Genomic DNA, 23436 nt, shown 5'->3' with positions numbered 1-23436 from the left:
TAAATTGGATAATAGTTGAGGTCAAGTTGGGATGTTACTTTTAATTAACATAGATGGATTTATTTGCCCAAATAAATTTCCCACAGGATATAATGAACTAGTTATTTATTTCTTAATGTCTGGGAATCAAAACAAATCTTGGAGGTCACTTACATTTGGAGGTTTTGTTCTGTCATTATACACTCATAAAAGTTAATAACCCTTGCTGCTTGCCTGAGTTCAACATTAAATTCATAGATGAGTTAAGAGAACGTCTTAATTACTGTTCATTACCGTAAGAGTTCATACAAAGCTACTTGAAAATTGCAACAAACACAGCTGATGGAGAATATGCTGGGTTTTGTTTTTTGTTTTTTGTTTTTTGTTTTGTTTTGTTTTGTTTCGTTTTGTTTTGTTTCGTTTTTTTCTGGGGGGAGGAAGGCATTAAAAGAGAAGGTCAGAGAGTCAGTAAAGCTCCTCTGTCAAAACTGGAACTTTTTGATGATATCTGTCTTGTTCAATGAAAGCTTAATGGGAAAAGATTTCTTAGTCTCATATATGGATTGGTTCCTGCTCACATCACAGAGAAGATCAAGTCACTACTTGAGGTAAAGTGACTCACTGCAGTACGAGGGATTTTTGGTTGAATATCCTGCTTGATTTGTGTTAAGTATGGAATCTCTACCAATCTTCCTCTGTGCTGTAAGAACATGTAATCAGCAATAGGTTTTGGGCTGTTATGTCAAATGCTGTTTTCTCTCTGAAGTTTTCATTAAAATACCACAGAAGGATCTGGGTTCCTCCCAATAAAGACAGATCTGGAAGTGATGACAAGGATTTTAACAGCCTTTTTAAGGGCTGGTTGTAAACCTGAATGGGAGACTGATTTCCTAGCTCACAAATTTCTTGAAATATTTTTTGGGAAAAAAAGAAAAGCATATGAATTTCAACAATCTTAATCTGTCATTGTAGCACATCCCTAGTCACCATCTGTCCATCTATGTATGCACAAGATATGAATTAGGAGTCAGGAACTTTTTATCACTAGATACACTAAGACAATAGAATGTGAGTGTTAAGGAAGCTTCTTTTCCCTGAGTTTCCTGATGCAGAGACTCAGGCTTGGATTCCAGAAATTCTTCTTCAATAAATAATTCATGTGCAAGGTACAGCATGAAGAAGCTCAAGCTGGCTGTCTCTGGTAGAGGGACCCCCAGCCAAGAAAACTTCGAGCAATGATACCCTTACAAGTCTAAGCTTCCCACTCCTTGCACATCAATTCAGGCCAACTGTAAAATTAAAGTCTGTGGTCTCCCCGTTCTTCATTGGACCTTTTTAATTTTTGTCAGGTTATCTCTGTGGGTAGTTGTTTGTCCTTTTACCAACCAGACTAGATGTCAACCAAAGTGTTGACCTTCGGTTGTTATTTTGCACCTGCAGCTGGGTAGAAAAATAAATCCTTGACAATAACCAAAACATTATTCTGTTTGTTGTCCTCTTTGGGACACCTTGTTCTATTTCTTTACTTATCTTGCAGTTTTTGTTGAGGATCAAAAGGTCCTCTTATCCGGTAGCTTGAACAGACTCTGAGACCTTTTTTGCTTAAGAAGGCAGAAAGTTAAAAAGTTCACAACTTGCAGTCTAAGCAAACTTACCTACGCTAACCAAATTCTATATAAGCAGTTTCTGAACAACTTCAATAAGAAGCAGAATACCAAATAATTCAGTAAGCTAAGATGGTCTGTTCCCTAACTATACCGATGAAGACTAAAACACCTATCTCTAAATTTCCTGTCCATGGCTAAAATACTCTGATTTGAGGTGGAGTAAAAGACATTTTGAATCCACCACTGAATCTCTTCAGCTCTTTAAGAAACCTATAAAGATCTCTTTAGAGAGATGAGTGTCTGGTGAAAATATGGAACTGGAGCCTGCATATTTTAAACAAAACATTCTCCTATGGGTTATTTCTGCATTTTACGTCAAATAGTTGCTGGCCGCCGTATGCAGTCAATTTCTGTACATGAAGACTTCTGCTGGTCATCTAAAAGTCAAGACCTCTCAAAATAAGAATCAAATCTGATGGAGGTGCCTAGGCCTGTCATTCAGGGTTGTGAATTTTCATGATGTGGCTTTAAATTATTTGTGCATAATTTAAGTCACAGGAAAAGATGCAGATCGCCAAGATGTTCATATCAACTCTGTCTAGCAGACTGAGGACAGAAAAATACCCTTTCTACACTTACACTGAGCAACGTTCTTGAAACCATCACTTTGTTCCTCAGTCTTGTAGTACATACTGAACCAAAGTTGTCTTTTTTTCTCTTTAATCCAGATCCTTTCACCAACCCAGTTTGTGGTGCAAAAATAGTTCTGAATAAGCAGTGGTTCTGTTTTCATTTTCAAAATAATTCATCAGCAAAGTAATTTACCAGCAGTTTCATGGGTTAAAGAGGGCAAGTTTGCTGAGCTGATTAGTGTTCTTGATAAAGACACTGTAATTATGCCATCTGAAGCATGTCCAATTCTCTATATTCAATAGGTTTTCAATTTCGGTAATGTCTGTACCTAAGGTAACATATATATATTTCTAACATATATATATATATAATATTGCTCTTCCTGAACATAGGAATAGTTGCTGATACTTCAGAGAAAGTTATAACATTAGAAGAAAGCAAAATTAAAGCAGCAGCCTGCTTGAATACAGGTTATGACTGTATAGGTTCTGGAACATGGACGTAATTACAGGTCATTCTGAGTGAGTATGGGAACATCCCAAACTCTTGAAACTTCCAGCCTCTTAAAATCCTACTATCACCAGTGCTGGGGACAAAACTTTCATTGACTTTATGGGTTTTGAGACAGGCCTGCCAATAGAGGACCCTGATCTCAGCTGCAGCTCACTACAGTACAAGCCAGGTGATATCAAGCTGTTGTAATGTCTTTCATTTTTACTTTTTCTTGAGTCATTGAAAATTAGAGATAAATGAGATATTATAAAATCAGTTAGATAATACACACTGAAAGAGACTTTGATGGGGATGAGAGTGTTTAGAAGGAGTAAAGGCATGCACTAGAAATAAGTAATTTCCTTTCTTTTTTGACTACATTAATTTTCCCACATGAAAGTTTTTATAGATTACCTGGAGGATTAGAAGCTCTGAAATAATGTTAACTTTTAACTAAGAATAAAAGGAAAACAAAGAAGCAGCATAATTATGACCTAGCCATTAGAAAGTTCTTAGTGCTAATGTGCAACAGAGGTCAGGATACTCGTGATTTATAATTGACATAAAGAGAATAAAAGACTGCTAAGAATGGCTCCTCTTCAGAGAAGAGTTAGAATACTGTACAGCTAATAACATTTTCTTCACGCAGATAACTTTGACAGTGAATACAATAAGCTGATCCATTAGACAGAACTATTCAATATAAATCCACTTAATATTAATACCTAAAAGGTTTAAAACATTTTAGCGATCATCTTGCATAGAGCTATTGTTAAAAGGCAGAATTATGTTTGCTCTGTCTCACATTCAGACAAAGCTCAAGAACCAGGAATATGAGAAGGATGGACAGATGGCCTTTAATGCATAAAAGAGTATGATGGGACAATAGATGTGTCTGATGCTGCCCATTGTCAAAAAACAATAAGCTTAATCCTGCAGAACATTCAGCAACCTGAAAAGCCATTCAACCAACAGGATTTCAAGATCATTAACAGCTGGTGGGATGAGAAAGCAGTAAATATGAACCAATGGCAAACGGCTCATGCTTACATTTGAGATAACCTTTTAGCTCTATAATGCTGGAAACTGTAAGGTTAATTTTCATCCAGTTAAAACCATGTGCCACTCCTCTAACAGTTAGTTGCTGAAATACCTCTCCAAAGAGCTCCTCTTCATACACAAGCTTTTACACATACTGATCCAAACAGATTTGAGACTGATCTATTGAAACAATTGAGTGTTTTCTTGACCCCATGTTTTCAAGTCAGTACACAAGTAAGCATATGGTGAACAATATTCAGTCACACAAACCCAGCTCAACAGTATTGCTCACCACTTATTAAAAGTGGCCTGCCTATGGAGCAAGTAGAAAAAAGCTGGATCAAAGAATCTGTATATAATGTACACAATAAACTTCATAGTTGCAGTATAAGAACAGATTTGTATTCAGTCTGTTTCATTCCTGAAGTCCTAATGAAGTTCAACAAGGGCAAATGTATGGTCCTACACCTGGGGAGGAACAACCCCAGGCATCAGTACATGTTAGGGGTAGACCTACTGGAAGGCAGCTCTGCGGAGAAGGACTAGGGAATTCTGGTCGACAACAGGTTGACCATGAGTCAACAATGTGCCCTTGTGGCCAAGAAGACCAACAGTATCCTGGTGTGCATTAAGAAGAGTGTGACCAGCAAATCAAGGCAGGTTGTCCTCTCCCTCTACTCTGCTCTACTGAGCCTGTATCTGGGCTACTGTGTCCAGTTCTGCGGTCCTCAGTTTAGGAAAGATAAAGAATTACTAGAGGAAGTCCAGCAGTGGGTTACAAAAGTGATCAGCAGCCTAAAGCACCTTTCTTATGAAGAGAGACTGAGAGAGCTGGGTCTGTTCAGCCTGGAGAAGAGAAGGCTGAGAGGGAATCTCATCAATGTTTATAATTAACTCGAAGGTGGATGACAAGAGGATGGGACCAGACTCCTTTCAGTGGTGCCTAACAATAGGATGAGGGACAATGGGCACAGACTGCAGCATAGGAAGTTCCATCTGAATATGGTGAAAAGCTTCTTTACTTTGAGGGTGACAGAGCGCTGGGACAGGCTGCCCAGACTGGTTGTGGAGTCTCCTTCTCTAGAGACATTCAAAAACCACCTGGACACATTCCAGTGCAATCTACCACAGGTGAACCTGCTTCAGCAAATGGGTTGGACTAGATGATCTCCAGAGGTCACTTCCAAGGCTAACCAGTCTGTGATTTTGAGATTCTGTGACGTAGGTTTTAAAACCCTGATGACCAAGATGATCAAGGTATTTATTAAAAGCTTCTGTAGCAGTGAAAAAGACAGCAGCACTCTCCAAGTTGTTAGAGGTGAAAGTGAGAAAATATCTGACATGATGCTTAAAAAACTTGGTGTCTCTCAACTTATTGTCACAGAGCCAGATTTCTCTCAGTGGTGCCCAGTGACAGGACAAGAGACAAACTGAGGCACGGGTAATTTCACTTAAATATAAGAAAAATGCTTTTTCATTGTGAGGGTGACCAAACACACCTGGAAGAGGAGCACAAAGAAACAGACTTCAGCAGACTCTTCTTTGGACCCCCGAGCCAAACAAAAATGAGGAATAGACGTCTTAAGAACCAAAGGGGAGAACCTGTCTATTAGAAATGGCTCCAAATTGGAAAGCTTTTTTGTTTCATTTGTGTGGATATTGTTAGCTTAAACTTATAGCTTTTCCTTAGGAATACTTTTAAAGAAATGTCTTTAATATTCCCTATGTTAGAACTAGAAAGCTTTTGAGGATCATATATTGATTCCTCAATAACACCTTAGCAGTACTTTGCTGGCATAGAACACTATTAACATCTTTAGGAACACCAACATAAAGCTGAAGTCATAAAGAATAAAACCTCATTTTTTTCCCAAAGGCTTCAGGGTAAGTACTGCAATGCAATGGTCTCTTCGTCTTTGTGGTATAAATTATACTTAACTCCTCTATTTTTTTTCCTCAGTTTGAAATCGGGCACCCCTAACTTCTACTTAAGAAGACATATTGTAAAGCTGTGATTTTGAGATTCACGCACTGCTTATCCTCTTCTGCTTCCTTCTCTTCCATGTAAAAATATATTAAGGTCATTTGCTAATTGAAGGGCACAGAAATATCAAACAATTAGCACAAACATCAAACACACGAATGTTGAAACCCTTCTGTGTTTCCCACAGGGTCTTTTTTTTCTCTAATATGAAAAGAGGTGTCAGACCTTTAGTTGAGATAAATAAGTAAATAGCTGGTAAGATGACTAGGATGTATACAGATTCTTTGCCAGAAAAAAAATGTGCATGCCTGCAAAATTGCTCTAAATGCTTGCACAATAGGAAAATGCCAAATAGAGGTACAAGGCAGAAAATCATAGATTATTCCATTAGAGAAATCGTAAAACAGGCCAAGAATAACGGCATCCACTCAAATAAAATGCTTTATGGAGGATTTTATGAAGAAAAATAATTATTCATACTCAGATAAAGAGTTTTACTGGTCATTTGCTCAAAGCCAGTTATTTACTTTTAGACTTGTTTGTAACTTCATTCTTAAGTCTAGTTTCTTATCTTAAGTATCATCCTTGAAATTATTAATCTACTCATAGATATTATAGCCAGGTTTTTCTGTAAAAGGAACAGCTACTCCATCACCAATCACCAGCACCTACTTCTTCACAATTTCCCCAGCCTATGTGGAAGACATGAATGATGGGCTTGGGATAAAGAGCCTGATAACTGGTGATTCTGAAGACTTCTCTATTTTCTTCCCAAAAGAGATCTTACATCTCTCCACTCTCAATTGAAATGGACTCTCCTAAACTGTCTACTACTACCACCTCTTTGATTTTTCTACTATATTTTTTAAAATTTATTATTATTATACTCATAAAGATTCATACTGTCTGCCCTCCTGTGGAAGAAATATAATTATCCTGTTACAAGTCTTGGCACTGTCTAGATGACAGTATATGTCAGATGCTGACTCCCAGTTTTCCACTGTATTTCGCATTGATATTCCTTCCTGCATATGCAGTGATACTCTTTTCAGTTTAAACATCTGAACCTTCAAAAAGATTTCCTCTGATTAACAGATCATCACTAAGTGGTTTGTATCTTTTCAACATCCATGTTTGATGAAGATTCTTTTCAGTCTAATGATTTTATAAAACAATAATTACACTCTATTTTTATTTACTTGGTGTATTTTCTGGCTAATATTTTTTGTTTGGAGATCTTTAAAAAGCAGTGCTTCAAAGTACCCAGTTGCTTCAGGGCAGAATTCTTCAACTGCTTTTGATTTACAAGCCACCTGTGGGTCAGCAAATGCCAAGCATATGCTTGGTGTTAAATCCAGAACAACTTGAGGCACAAAAAGGTTTAGCTAAATATATTCAGATATTATTTAGAAATGCTGGTTCAAGACCAAGTTACTCGTTATCGGGGTGTGCTGTATTGCAGAAATACCCTGTCATTACTGTTACCAAATTTGTTTTAGCGTCTTTCAGTTGACTTACTACATACACTCACAGCCAAAGGCCTGGGCTTTTTTTATTTCCCCCAAATGAAGTGCTAACCACTTCAATAGAAGTTTCGAATCCACACTAATAACAGAAACTGTATGAAAATTGCTGCATTATAATATGGTGAATGTCTGTCAGGTTTTCCAAGAAAGACTATTATAAGATTTAAGGTGGGGACAGACAAGTGAGAAAAACTAATTTAATCCAAATGTGGTAGATTAGGGGCTAAATGGTTTTAAAAGTTCATCTCTAAGGTACTACTACTGGAGTATTCTGGTACATTCAAATGTTTAACAACTTTCTTAAATATTATTTTCTAGTAAAAGTGTTTGGATATTTTATCTGCTGTTGCAACAGGATAGTCCGTCAAGTAGTTGTGAAAAATAATTGTCTTCATAACTTCATTTACTGTATATATGTGTGTGTGTTTTAAAAAAAAGTATTTGTTTATGTAGTGAAATATTTCTATGCTACTTGGTTTTGTGTTTTTAATAAATATAGTTAGCAGCAGAGTAATAAGAAACATTCTAAAATAGAAATAATTCTGAACTCTAGTAATACATAATGAAGTTTATAGTTTTAGTTTTGGGACTGTATATATTACTTACTAGTAATAAAGAACGAGAACATCCATTAATAAGGAGAGAGAAGAAAGGATTAGGGTATTGGTATGGTATATTGATTATTCATCTGCTATCAGTTATTCATGTATTTAAATGCCATAACTTTTATAAAAACATCATTTGTAATTTCCCAGTGGGTAAGTTTCTACTCTGAAGAAACTCTAAGAAAGTTGCTCCACAAAATGTGCTTCACAAATTATCGGATTTTTAAGTTCTCTGAACTACGAGCTGAATAAAATATGTATGAACTTGCTGGTTTCCTTTTGACCACTTAAAACCCTATTAGAGAACATGATTTTCACAAATGAGTCTCAGAGTTTCCTGTGTGGAACCAAAAGAATGACAAGAAATCACACCGTCAAGAAAACAGATCCACTTCTAACTATAGGTGAAAAGGTCATTCTTACAAGACGCATTCTCAGACACCAATTTCTTCAGTGAAGATCACCTTCTGAGCTCTACTTCAGCTGAAGGTAATTCTCATCTGATGTTAAAGTTAGCTGTGCTCTGAGTACTTCCAGGAGCAAGTTGTTTTTCTGTGATTTTATGATGGGTGTGTGTTACGTTCAATGAGTGTCGGTTTTATTGTTTCTGGTTTTTTGAATGACTATGCTAATCAAAACTGAGCCTATACAGGCTCTTTAATATCTCTGCCAGTGCAGAAACAGGATTCAGCCTGCTTAGGAACCATAAAGTTGAACATTACTCACATGTCATTATTTAAGAGTCTAGAGGGCAAAGGCTTAAATATTGCTGCCTTCATTCTTGTTTCTCAAAGTGAGTTTCTAGCAATGAGTAAAGCGTACAGGAGTCTGTCTGTCCATCCTGGATGCTCAATAGATATTTACTGCCAAATGGGCCATCTAGCTTTCTTGTGAAACTGGAGGTATTAGAAGTCTAAATCCTTATGTCTTGAACTAGAGACTCAGGATCTGTAACTTGTGTACAGTAATATCAGAGACAAAAAAAGTACATACAAAGAGCTCAAACATAGTACTTATATTCAATACATGAGTGGTACCATTAATTTATGGTAAATTTATTTGTACCTAGGGGTTTATGAGCTTGAATGCCTCACCTGAAATGCAACAGTTAATATAATTTAGTCCTTTTTTGTTAAAGTGGCAAACAAGTGTGAACATTTTTCCACACTATCACATTTTATATGGTTAAAATAAATTCTTATGTAGGAATGTAACTAGCTTAGAGGATTTATGAACCTGGAGTTAATACTACTTTTAATGCATATTTACCAGAAATCCTCTTATGCTGTCTTCCACTGCATATCCTAGTAAAAAGGCTGTCTTTTTCTTTTATTACCCCTCATCAAAAATTTAAACAATAGCATAGAGTATCACAAAACTCAGTACCTTCGTAAAGATTAGTTTTCCTATCTGAAATTTAAAGCAAATAGCTTTAGAGCCTCTAATATACTGCAACTGAAAAAAAAAAGTCCCTTTTTATAAAGTTTCAGCAGAAAGCAGCTCAGAGTAAAAATATATTTTAATAGATTTGTCAGCAGACAAAGATCTAAACCAAGCTCCTCTCTAAGGCCTAGAAAGAACAAGTAAGTGATTAATCTGATCAGCTAAACTCTAAGTGGCCAGGTAGAATACAACTGGTTTCACTTCTAGAAGTCACGTTTGAAGGAGGAGAAATTAGAGATTACATATGTGTCAAAACAGAGAAGAATGCTGTATAATTTTGGTGGATGACAACATTGTATGCAACTTTTTATTTTATTTTTTTTCCTCCCCAAATGAATGGTCAGTGATTAAACTGGTTAATCTTACTATCCTAAGAGTCATGGGTGGTTCAATGTTGAAAGCAACTGTCTCATTGCACTAAGATTGTTTTTTGTTGTATACATGTCTTGTTCTCATAAGTGTTTCCTATTATTATTACTTCTGCCTGCTTATTTACGAGAATATGTAAATCTTTTTCCAGTCTGAATAGAGACTGTTGCTGGGCAAACTGCTATCTCACTATGGCAAAATTAGTTTTGTTTACTTGTGTATATTTGTTGTCGTAGTGAAGTGTTATAAATCTTGCAATGTTTCCAAACTGTCCGGATTTGTCGTGACCTCAGAAGTGGGGCATTAGGTACAACTGTTGGTGTTACGGATGGATAACACCGCCTGTCACCACCACCTCCGAACTGAGAACTCATTTGCCGTAGAGAACTCATTTGCTGTAGTTATGGGCAGTGGCCACAGAAAACAAACAGTGCGTTCAAATTCCAGCTCCCACAGCAGTCTGCATGCAGCAGCAAGCAGACTGCAAGGGATTTAAGAAGTCAATGTTTGCCTTGCCCTCCTGATTGAAGTTCTTTGAAATAGTCAATGAAGAGCAGCCAAATGCAACTACGAATTTTGCAGGCAACAGAATGATAATACATTTTAAAAATGTCCTGAAGCAATAAGACACATTGATTAAAAGCACAGAACCTTTATCAATTCCAGTTTCCTAGGGAGAGATAGTTTCTATATTGTGGTGATAGTGTCGTGTTTTCCTTGCAGTCTCCAATTAATACACAAATTAAAAAATGTGAAATGTTGGTACAAGTCTATTATGACACTTATAAATGAATCTATTAATATGGAAAGAAGAATGGAATCTGACCCCTCTTGATTTCTACAAATCCATAGATCTGAGTTCTTGAGATTAAAAGGATAGTAAAAACAAACAGAGCTGGTCAGAAATGGATACTCTTAATGGAGACGCTGTTTCTTTAACAAACATAAATTTTAGTCAAATATGTTTCCCAAAATGAACCTTAGTGCAGCAGCTATGTTTCTTTCTTTCCATTAATGTCAGCAGTGAGAGGAAAATTACTATATTTTTTTTTATTTTCCTCCTCAGCAGTGAAACTGCATTAAGACAACTTTTAGAAGGACACTTTTTGAAAATAATCTCTCAGCCTCACAGTCATCATCAGTAAACCCATAATGTCCCAGCACACTAAAATATTAAAAGCCTTTTTTTCCTTGGTGCCACTAATTTACGCTGCCTTGACAGATGGTATGATTTGGGCTGAAGAATAAATGGAGGTAAAGAAAACTGTTTCTTTTCTGTGGCAGGAGTTACAAGTCCCAAAGCGTGGAACACAGGTAAAATCAGGGAAAAGCAAGGAGCAGATAAGAAGGGACAAAATGTCAACGAGAAAGAATAAAAGGCTGCGTGAGTAAAATATTCTGTGTAGGGACCAAAAGAAGTACAATGAGTTTGGAGGCAGATCAGATAGATTGCTCCCTTATTTGGAATATCTGTCTTGGATCGGGGTGTATATAGGTAAAACAACTGATTCATGGCTCCCTGTTGTAATGTATTCTCATGGCAGAAAATATTTGAAGTGAAAATCATGGATGAAGGGGTTTTTATTTTGTTTTGGGTTTTGAGGTTTTGGTTGTCGTGTTTGCTGTTTCTTTTTTCAGTGTTTTTTTATCTATTTCTTTTTAATTATTGACATATGACTTCCTGTCTGCACTGTATAGGCAGACTTTCCAAGATTATTTTTATTCTATTTTATAATTTTTAAAAAATCATATTTATTAATAAAACAAGTTACTTTTACATTAAAGTGATATTTAACTATAATATAAACATTTGTTATACGCTTGCTCACAGACTAGTCAAAATTTCAATGTGTTTTCCTTTACAAAAAATTATTGCACAGTATATATTGAGTTTAATTTGAGGAACTATTCCTTTTTAAATAATATATTATGTCCCTAAATATTAACAGTTATTAAAATGATAATTTACTTCTTCCTTAACAGATTTTTTTTTTTTTCAATACTTCTGTATTTAATTTGTCAAATAAGGACTCAAGGGAATGGCAGGAAGATGTGCCAGGGGAGGTTCAGGTTGGGCATTAGGAAAAGGTTCTTCACCCAGAGGGTGCTGGAGCACTGGAACAGGCTCCCCAGGGAGGTGTCACGGCCCCAACCTGACAGTGTTCGAGAAGAGACTGGACAATGTTCTCAGACACACGGTGTGAACCGTGGGATTGTCATATGCAGGGACAGGAGTTGGACTCGATGATCCTTGTGGGTCTTCTCCAACTCAGGACATTCTGTGGTCATTCATATCTGCCTGATCCAAGACCCATGAAATCTACTGGAGTTCCAGTTGTTAGAAATATATGCAAGAAACTATTTTTCTACTCTGTTCCAGCTGTGTATTTCTCATGCTTATATTTTCTTCGGGTCTGAGTATTTAACAGGATTTTTGTCTATTTGCTATGCTGCTTTTTCTGACATTTCTTAGTTCTTTTTCTGGCTTCTGTTCAGATTCCAAACACCCAACCATTCAACACCTTCCCCACAAGTAATTACAAGTGTCCAGAACTGCTGCATGCTAAATTCCATTTCACTCAGGCTGTCCTTCTGAGAGAAGGAGAAAAATTTAGCATCTCTCTTGAAAATCAATTTAAAAAATAAAATGTGCTGTCAATATCTGTTTTGCACCTTCAGAACTGTATGCATACTCAGGCAGCTGTTTGATATAAGCATCAGAGTCATTCTCCTCTGCATATATTCTCATTCTACTGTTCTTACAGTTGGCATTGTTTCTTCTGGTGCTGTGAAGGGGGCTGGGTCAGCAACATTAATCAGATTCGCAGAGACTTTTTAGTCCTGTGATTCTTTTGTCCTTCCTCTTCCCTAACAATAATGTTACTCTAGCTGTTTCTGATCAGTGAAGACAAAATCTGCTACTGTTTGTTGTGGCTCCACTCCCTGTTGTCCAAGGTAGCTCACTGAGTCAGCATGTGCTTTGGGCAATGTTGGTGGTTATATTGGTTTGTTGGATTTCATGGCTTCCAGAAAAGTTATTCTCCAAAAGCTGTGGGGTTAATTCAGTTTAGTGATTAAACATCACCTATTGGTTATACATGTTTGTCCTCTATTTTTGATCTCACATGCGTAATGGGGAACGGAGATAAAAGGTGGTGTAAAGAAATAAGTAGCAGCAAGGAGAAATTAGAGAAAAATTTCATCATCATTTGCCCTAACAGTACTTTCAGCCTTTTATGTTTAGGTTTAGTAATATTTCTGACAGACTAGAGTGAACAATGGCTATTCAGTAGGGTTCTTGTGTGAAATCCTCTGTGTCTTTTGATGCCAGAATATAAGACTAGAATCCTTTTTCTTCTTGAAACTTGATGCTTCCAGCATGGGTCTGGGCGGTGGAAAAGGGGAATGTGTTCTTGCAAGCCTTCCCTCCATCTTTTCCTAATCCATTTGTGGTTTGAAGACAGTGCAAAATTGGGGCGTTTGCTTCCAGTAGGAAAGCTTTGAGTGATGAAGCTCACATGCTGGCAAACAATTCTGGAATGCTTCATGAAATGCTGCTGCACCTCTCCTATCTAGGAATTCATGGTTCTTGGTTTCCAAGGGCTGGTTAAATTAACCAGAAGAATCCTAGTGGGAATGTCTATCTAGTTATGGGATTTGTTTGTCCCACATAATATAAACTATTTATTGCTTCCTTGTCAAATTGTGTGAGCCCATTTAACTGATTTGCCTTTTCCAACTAAAGGAAAGTCTTAGTTGTCTACATTTCTGTCATCCATGTACTATAAGGTAGCCATCAGAATTCAGTGCTCAATAGGGTTTTTGTTCTTCTGTATTTGTTCTGTTTTATTTGCTCGGTATGTGAAACTACATCTCACATTTAGGGTTTTTTTACAAGTCTGGAAGAATATGGTAGCTTTAAAAGAGCGGAAAGTGAAAACTGTTTGCAAAACTTTGAGCTCTAAATAATAAAATTAAATTGAAGTGATTGCTGGCTGCTGTAAATGTTATTTTTATTAGAAATACTTTTGGCCAATAGCACAGCCAGATTTCAGTAACTGTCTTTTAACGAGACTTAGTGAGTCTTTTGTTACCAGTACTTCCAGGCATTTAATTGCTGGATGAGATTTTTGGAATGGCTTATGTCGTGGTTTAACCCAGTGGGCAACTAAGCAGCACACAGCTGCTCACTCACCTTCACCTTGTTCCGTGGGATGGGGGAGAAAATAAAACAAGCAAACCAACCTCGTGGTTTAAGATAGTTTAATAGGATAGCAAGGGAAAAGAGAATAATAAAAATAATAATAAATGTACAAAACTAACAATACACAATGCAATTGTTCACCACCCACTGCCCAATGCCCAGCCCGTCCCCAAGCAGTGATCGCTGACCAACTCGCCAAGCTTATATACTGAGTATGATACTATAAGGTGTGGAATATTCCTTTGACTGATCTGGGTCACCCGTCCTGGTTGTGTCCCCTCCCAACTTCTTGTGCACCTCCAGCCTCCTCACTGAAAAGTCCTTTACTTGGTATAAATGTTGCTTAGCAACCTCTGAAACATCAGTGTAATGTCAATATTCTTCTCATACTAAAGCACTATATCAGCTACTAGGAAGAAAATTAACTTTATCCCAGCTGAAAACAGATCAGATTACTATCTCCTAGAGGTGTTTTTTTGTTTTGTTTTGTTTTGTTTTTTGGGTAGACTCACAATTCTGTAAAATGACACACAGCTACATCAGGGCCATAAGGAAAACTGCTGTGACACAGTTTAATGGAAGTGCATGTCTTCCAAGAGAGATGAAGTATATTACTCCATACATGAATGATGCTATGACAAAATCCTTGAGTTAAAGACTCAGAAGCTTCTTGTCCAAAGATGCACAGGAGGCCAGTACCTTTTCCTTAGATATCAGTTGGTGTACCAACAACTGAAACCGTATCCACAAATGGTAACTGAGAGCATCATTGGTGAATACTGCTTGTTCTGTAGAATATTTGCTTATAAATATCTGTGTGATATGATGCTTACTAGGGATCACACTATCTTTTTGGCATATTCTTTGTAAAAAGTAAGCAAGCACTTGCATTCTCAGTAAGATCAATCCAACAAGGGAAGAGTGATGTGACATTTTGCAGTGCTTTATTTACCGTATAAAAGTGACTGTGATTTTTGTCCTTTGCCTAGGTTCATGGGAGAGAAAAAGTATTGCTCTGAGCCTCTTGAATCTCTTAGTAATACGGTGCTGTCAGATCAAAAAATAAATTCTTAGCCCTGCAACCCTTTCACTACTAACATTGCACAATAAAATGGTATATCTAGGAAACATGACTAAAACATCTATATAGCTTTGTATGTACTTGCAGTGTTATGGTACCTTCACTCTCTTGTCATACACCTCTTTATATGTTTAATTAAAATACTAATAAAGTGCCCTGTCATTGTTCTGGCTTAAATAGAAGCTTGTGATTTAGCCTTTGCCTTCCAACACATAACATCTCTTTTGTTAATCAATAATAACTAAAGGTACACTGTATAGAAAATACAATGAACTGCAAATCATGCCTATCTTCAGATTACACTTTCAATCAAATGCTTTCTAGAAGCAAAGTCGTAAGGACAGATCTTCTCTTCCAGATGCTAAATTCTGATATTTTTACATCTGTGACTCAAAGTACAAAGGTGGGGAGGTAAACACAAAACAGTTAAAAACTACCTAGCAGTCCTCTAACAAATAAATATGAAGCAAAGTCCTGATTAGAAAAATTTAAAAGCATGTGATCCAGCTAATGGTTAATGAAAATGGTTTGTAACAGAGAAGGGAAGGCACCTTCTTGCAGATATATTTTAGTGCTTGTTCTGACCCTGATTCTTTCCTTTGGAGTAACTAAAATCTCTGGATATAACAGGCTGAGAACAAGCAGGAGATTTCTGTAGTACGAAATTTGTTTGCCAGGGAGCTCTTGGTAGACTTGAAAACTTCACATTTTTAATGTTTACAGAAGGGTGTCTCTGATTTGAAACTAAAGACTGAATTATGTAGATGTCATTTATGCCTGCCTATGCATTCTGGAATCAAGAAAAAGCACGATATCTGAAGCTACACTAAATTCTGACAATATTTGGTGCAAATAAATATCTAAAAGAAAAAACAAACATATTTGGAATAGAGTGTTTATTCAGCTAGATCTAGATATGTATATAAATTATCATCCCTCAGTTAGTCTTCTTGTGTGTTTTATTTAAGTGTTGAATCAGGGCCCAAAAATATGAACCTGTTTTTCCTCTATGTAGTAGTGGTAATTACACAGAAACTGTGATGCATCTGGTACCAACCACTCCTAGAAGGCTGGTGCAGCTGTTCCTCTTAGTGTGAACCTTTTGGGAGGCTACGTGGTGGAAATGTTTGGCCAGACTAAAGATTATCCACTCACAAAATCATGCTACTGCAGTGACTACATTATGGATTAAACTTTTAGGGGAAAACAGACGCTGAAAGTGCGTTGATGTGTTGCATTTAATCATTTTGCCAAAAAGAATTTTAAAAAATAATTTAAAATTACTTTCTTAAATCCTATAACGACAGTGAATTTTTTATTTGCATGGATAAATACTTTGGATTAGCTGGTGTCAGGTTGCTTCTACCAAATGCCAAAGCTGAAACTTTTTAAATAGATTTTATAGAATTTAACAAGCCCTGCAGGCCTCCCAGCTCAGTCAATAAGGACAGGATCTATGATGATATATAGTGTATTACAGAGCCTAGGCTAGGAGAATTATATTTGGAAATCAGATCTTGCCAGAAGATTTCTACAATGGATTATTATTTAACTCTGCTATTTTCCTATATATAAAAAAGGTAACTTACTGGATACACTCAGGAGTTAATATTGCCTTCAAAAGCATATTTTAAAGGCAGTTGGAGTGATTTTTGGAATATGAAGATTTTCCCTGACAAAATATTTCTGAAACATTCAACATTGAAAAGATTAGAAAATTTCTTCTGGTGAAATCCAGGAATTCTATTTAATGCCTTTGTGTATTCCTGTAATCTGCATGGTGTTGGTAAAAGTGACAGAATAGGAAAAGGAGAAACACCAGCTGTGTACTGGCCGATTTGTGAACTGACTGAATTAATTATGGGTTACACTCCTATCATTGGGGACAAAACAGGTATCTGAGTATTGATCATGGTGGCTGTACCTTGTGCTAAGAGTTCTGACACTTTTTTAATTAATCCTTCTTAGTCAAATGTGACTATCAATATGTAACTATCTGAGGCTGTGACTGCCTGAAGCTAACTTCTTAACATTATGTAGCCAGTCAGATCAGGCAAAACATGTTTTTGCCTTTTTCAAATAAAATAAAAGCTGTGGTGATTTATCTTTAGCATCCAATTTCAATTGTTCAGTGGGTTCTGGAACAGTGCCTTAAAAGCTGTTGTTACCTATATTTACCCAAGATATTATTTTTAAAAATGCGCAGGTTTAGGTGATCCAAGGCTTCTTGCAGGTCTTCACCCAACAGTTCAGGTGTCTGAAGTTGCAATATGGGGATCCTGTGGAGCGCATTGGAGCCAAGCTTGTGAAGTGTAGTAAGGGCATTTTTGCCTGTGGTTTTGGTGACCTTGTTCACCCTGATTTTGACAGTCATCATGAAAAAGGGGACTAGAACTGCACTAGAAAAACTACTAAGAAGAAAGTATGAGTTAGCAAAGGATTTGGGTGTAGAACAAGTTTGGGACTGATTGAGGTAAGTGACTTGGGATTAGGAACTGCAACAAACTGGATCAAGATATGTCAGAGTTGGAAAACAGGATTGGGAATGGAGTCTAGATCTGGGAAACATTCAGAGAAGAGGAATGAAGAAAACTGCTGTGCTGAATATGACAAGAGGGGACCACACTTGAGGATCAAGGAGGAAATAATAAAAGTAATCTATGTTTGAGATTCCAGTTTTTTAGGAAGCTAGTGGCAGAACTCACGTTTCTTCAGACAATTCTATTGCTGTCCACAGAGTTACAAACCCAGTAACAGTATGGAGCTCTTAATATTCACCTAGAGAACTACAGTCTACAGTGGCTATCATTTTTTCCATTAGTTTAAATGGCAGAAATCAAAAAAAGTCTTGAAGTTCAAAGTGATTTATGATTCACACAGTTGTTAACATTGAGCAAGGGAGTTGAATTTCCGTCTCCCCACTAGGGTTTTGGGGTTGTTGTTGTCTTTAAATCATTCATTAGTACATGGAGGCTTAAATATGGTGAGGCTTCTCAAAACATCTTATGAAAACTTGGGATGCCAGGAACAATGTACATTTTATTCAGCACAAAATTACAAGTTGACGCATTATGTTCTAACTAATTTCGCCATTATTTCCCCTTTTAACTGAGATTCAAGATCTAACAGTCTGCTACTTGTAAGAAACTTTAGATTTCTTCCGCAATCTCAGACCCATGTTGACTTCAGGCTTTTGTTTTATTTAGTTTCTGAATGGGAGATTATAACATGAAGGTAGAATTATAATTCAACATATGCAATATCAAATGGCAGGGACTCATACCCGGTTCTTCAAGAACTGAGAAAATCTTCCATTTCTGTGAAGAATGTAATACAACACTTTGTACGTGAACCTTTTTCCTGCTGTGAGTTACCATGATTGCTAAATGATTTTTTCCTTGGGATAATATTGAGTTCCTGCATTTCACAGTTCAACTGTAGGACAGTTGGAAATGAACTGCACAAAGTAGGGAAGATTTTGCTGTGAATTTAACACACCCTTCTGGGATATATAATCTTTGACGTAATAACTCTAATTCCACAGATGATGTAAAATGTGGGCAAATTAATATTTGATCCTTGCTGGTAATGGTAAAGCATTTATTGCTACAAACAACAGATGTACAGGGATATGACTAGATGATTTCTCACTGTTATTGCCAAACTTCATTAGGAATCTGAGGCTGAGGATATTTTCCACTCAGTCAAAGAAGATGACAGCGGTCTAGTAGCTGGGGATCTGCTCACCTCTGTCATTAAACCATCATAATTCTAAATGAAAACTTGTCAGAAGGTATTGCCAATGGCAGTAAAATACTGAAAGTCTTCTGAAGTCTGCTGAGATTGAACTATTGTGTACTTTGTCCTCCCTTCTGGGTGGACGGTTGAAACAAATATGTGGTTTTGTGGATCCATTGCAGTAGTTCTTCTGCAGAGTGTAGCTCTCTCAACAGTGCTACTAAATTAATTTTCAAACCTCTGCACTATTGCTAAGCACATAATAGCTATTGTGCTTGCCCACATCTTTCCACTATCACTTTGGGATACTCGGAATAAAAATGCACTGAATGAAAACTGGCACTTAAGATCCTTCAAAGAAAGGAACTACATGAATGTAAAGCATCATTATTAAGCAATAACAACTGAGTTACAGGCCATTAACCCAGTCAGTCATTAATCCCAGAGAAATCCTCTATACTGAACTTTTTATTATTATTATAAGCACAATACAAAGCAAAGAATCAATCCTACAGGTATATTGACTCTTTAGCATGTGATACTGCTGTTGTTGTATTGCATGCTACCATCACTGTGCCCATTAGCTAGTCTCTTCTCACTGAAACACTAGTAATAGCCAGTCAAGGAGGGAGAGAAATGCTTCCTGAGTGTTAGATCCAAATATGAGAAACATTTTTAGTCCACATGCGCTAAACAACGCTACATGAAATGGTCTCTCTCCCCAAATAGGTGTTTTATCTGAGTAGCTGTTCCCTGTTAGGAACCCTCTCCCACCTTACAGTCCTTTCTCCCTGCAAACACCAGGAATATGCTTCCAACCTTGGTTTAGAGACAGGGGTGGCAAGTGTCCTTAACAAGATGCTCGGGGCCACAACCTTTCCAGCAGCAGGTCTTCACAGCCTGAGAAAATCTGGGCCAAAGTGTCACATGCAGTATGTCAGACATCTTGATAGAGAACCGTGCTATTTCAGAGTTAGGATTACAAAGCAATAACAAATGAGATATAGTAGCTAAGCCCTTATTTTGGATGAGAGTGCAGGCAGAGTATTGCTAAAATGTAGGCCTATATAGCAGAAAGGAAAGAGGAGGCAGCTGCAGCACAAATACCTGCTGAGGGTCTTCAGTGAACTTCTGTTGATCAAGAGCCCCACGTCTTCACTGCTGCTGCTTTCTGTGCATGCTGCAGTCGAGCTTGTGCATGCCGCAGTCTTACTCGCTATGTGGGAATTTCCCTGACTATGCATTTCTTTAAATCACTCCTCCTTTGTTTTGAGATATTTTCTCTCCTCCCTCCTTGCCATTAAATTTTAGTTGTAGTCTATTTATATCACCTCTGGTTCTTTGGGAAGAAATGCTCTCGAAGGAGATCTTGAAGCAAGTTAGTACAATCTTCTTTTTTGTCAATATTTAAAAATGATGGAGGAAGAACTCTTTGTTATTTCCCATTTTCATGAAAAGAAGATCAATTTGCAGCCTTTTCTGTGTGTTACAGTGACAGTAACATCTTTTGTATTTCTTCAGTCTTTCAATAGAGGGTTTGACAGGACCTGTTTTAGAGTCTCTTGCATTGACAGCAGGGTGTTTTGGTTTGTGGGTTTTTTTTCCTGGAAATTTGCTTGACCCAAATATAGTTCAACTGAAAAAAGGAATGGATTTTTCAATGAAAGTCCCCTTATTTGCTCATTTTTAAGCTTCAGCACTGACAGAGGCTCAGGGGGGTTCAGTGAAAAGTTCACATGGTAGGTCAGTCACTGGCCAGGGGTCACTGGTGCTATCACGAGTTGCTGTACTTGCCACACACATGTATGGAGTAACTATTCAAAAGGCAATACCACCCACAAACATTTGAGCTGCATGTATTCAAGTATCTAATTCTCATTAGGAAATACTTGTCTTTGCCCAAGAAGCTGAGGGTCATGTAACAGTTTGTATCATAATGTAAGAATATTTCAGTAGAAGTAGTTTTACACCCAGGAAAAATCTTGGTGCTCTGTTTTGAACAATTTCAGTGATTCTGATTAGCATAATTGTAAATGTAGTTGTATAGTGTTATTTTTTTTTTTCTTTAAACCTGCTCATAAACAGCAATTTGGTTATGAAATTGTCTCTTTTGTGAAAATTTAAGGAATAAGAGTATTGGCTAACTGTCATGTATTTTTATTTTCTTGGTTACCAAAGTATCATTATAGATTTTAAGTGGATAACTTGTGTTAGATATCAAAGAATCACCACATTAATCCCATCAATATTATTAATTTTTAAGTTTGACTGACAAGTGAAGCATTAATTGTTTAAAGTCTACTCAAAATTCAATGGCATAGATTATAGAATATGATGATTTATTATGAGCTTGTTGACTATAATAATTGGTGCATTTTCTGCTGAGATTATTGGTTTTTCAAGATTGTTCTCAGGAGTCTCACTGAAAATCTTTCAAAGCCATTGGTGTCAACAGTGACGGGCTACAATGAGTTTCAATTTAATTTATTCCTTTTCTAAAGTCCCTTGGTACTTTACACTTGAACAGATATGACAGATCTTCTGGCAACATTTATGTGAATATAAGATACATTAAATAATATGTAACATTTCAAACCTCCTTGGAGCAGTTTCCATGGAGACCAAAGGCATGCACTGGAAATTAAAATATGGAGGATCTCAACTTATGGGATGGAAATATTTCATAGAAGGTTTTGAGATCTTGTTTCAGGAGATAGAAATTCATATGCCTGGTTAATTAGGACAATATTAATTCTGTGTCCATGATCTTGTGAAAAATGTAAGAAGCAAATTAAACACTTCTTCAAAGAATTCAATTATTTTTTAAAGCTGTGTGCTAGAAAGATTAAACTCACCAACAATGAGAAAATAATCAGGCTTAATGCAGAGGCTTCCATAAAAACTATAGAGAATGCCATGGAGGTTTCTCAGGCAGCTCAGATGTGGTGGAACAGAAACACCATCCTACAACTGACCCCGCTGAGGGCTGTGAAATGGCATCTGCCGCTAGCAAGCCCTGTCTGCTGAGTGTCCACAGATGTATCAACTCCTCCTTTTGGTGTTTCCTCCATTTTGTTCCCTTTGTATCTATTACAGAGGAATGTTTTCTATTATGACCGACATCTCTACTCCAGTTACATACTGCCCAAACTTAAACATGTCTAAGTGATGTCCTGGCAATCCAGGAATGGATGATTATGATCTGATATGAACCTGCCTTAACAGAAACAAACAAACCCCGTTGCATAACATACATGAAATAACAGTATTACCTATTGAGGTGAATGCACTTTAGGCCCAGAGTTCTTTATTTAGAATTAATATCTTATGCTTAGACTGCTGTTCAGAGATCTGCCTTAAAGTGGGACGTAGCTCCCAGGAACAGATTTCCATTTTGTTTGTCATCTTCTGAAGACTGAAATGTCCGGTCTAATCTCAGATTTGGTTTTCAATCTCAGTCTGTGTTTTTATTACTTTATATCATATTTAGTTCTCAGAAATTCTGGGTCATCAGCAGTGTAGCTACTTACATCAGTATCTAAATACTTCCAAATTGTTTTGATTAACAAATGTAAGATTGCCAAAAAGCTGTGAAGAAAGAACTATAAGAACAAGGAACAAAACTAAAATGGTTATTTTGCTGTGGATTGAGTCTACTTGTGGGGGGAAAGCTATCTTCTATTTTCTTATCAAGATGAATAGTTGTAACAAGTATGATGTCTAATGACTGGTCCACAGTGGAAACACTGTGTAATCACCAGCATGCGGTACTATCTTCAGGAGATCAAATAAAGGCAAACTGATAGTGATAATTATAGTCATTCGTTTCATTCTTTGAGAGATTGCTGCAAGAAGGAAAAAATGTTAATTAAATATAAAAACAGATGGCAAAGAGACCTTTGGAAAGGTCAACATTAGAAAAATCTTAGCTCTGAATTATCTAACTGGATCAGACACACTTAATTCATCTGAGAGAATTAAAAAATAAAAATAAAACCCACTTGATATTCAGAAGATGATAATGAACAACATTGCTAAAATGAAGGAAACAGTACTAGTAGTGTGAGATGAAAGATCACTCAGTTTGGCTTCTGATTACTGGCTTATTAAATTCTAGGCTGACTCGGGAAGTGGATATGTGTACAGAAACTGTTTCATGGCTACATAATATTGTCAGAATCCATATTTTACTAACTAGGATATAAAATATATCTTCCTCTTTCACCTTCTGCAAGTCTCTTTTTAGATTATAGAAGCCTGAAATCAGAGTTCTAGATCAAAACAGACTATTCTTAGAGTCCTTAAAGCAGTGTCCTTTTTTTTCCTTCTCAAGTCTACATGGACCATTATTCTTCTTAGCGTATCTTTTTGAAAGATATTAAAACAAACAAATAAAAACTTAAGTGGGCTTTTGCAATATTTTCCATTCCCAATGCATTAAATGATTGTAGTTCACTGCCAGGAAAACCCCTCCTATTTGATAGCACTAATACTGTAAACTCCAATTTATTTATTTATTTATTTATTTATTTATTTATTTATTTATTTATTTATTTATTTATTTAACTAATTAATTAATTAATTAATTAATTAAATTGTGTAGCAATAAAGAGACTTTTTTAGAGAGTTAACAAAACAAACAAACAAACAAACAAACAAAAAACAGAACAACCAATTCTCCAGAGGAATACCCATAAGGAGAGTAAGAAATCTTGATTTATCAGTGTAATCCTG

At 36.6% G+C, this 23436-nt stretch overlaps 1 long non-coding RNA gene across 3 annotated transcripts in view; it reads right to left on the bottom strand.

Annotated features, from left to right (window-relative positions):
* The window catches only part of LOC139828859 (uncharacterized), a 327266-nt gene extending 307347 nt beyond the window's left edge, over positions 1 to 19919 (bottom strand). For all 3 annotated transcript variants that reach the window (XR_011740908.1, XR_011740907.1, XR_011740909.1), the window contains exon 1: positions 19810 to 19919. This is a non-coding gene — a long non-coding RNA (uncharacterized lncRNA). The remainder of the gene's footprint in view (positions 1 to 19809) is intronic.
* Between the last annotated feature and the right edge of the window lie 3517 nt (positions 19920 to 23436).

Source organism: Patagioenas fasciata, chromosome 11 (genome assembly GCF_037038585.1).
Source record: "Patagioenas fasciata isolate bPatFas1 chromosome 11, bPatFas1.hap1, whole genome shotgun sequence".
NCBI classification, from domain to species: Eukaryota; Metazoa; Chordata; class Aves; order Columbiformes; family Columbidae; genus Patagioenas; species Patagioenas fasciata.
This window is presented reverse-complemented; position numbering and strand designations above follow the sequence as displayed.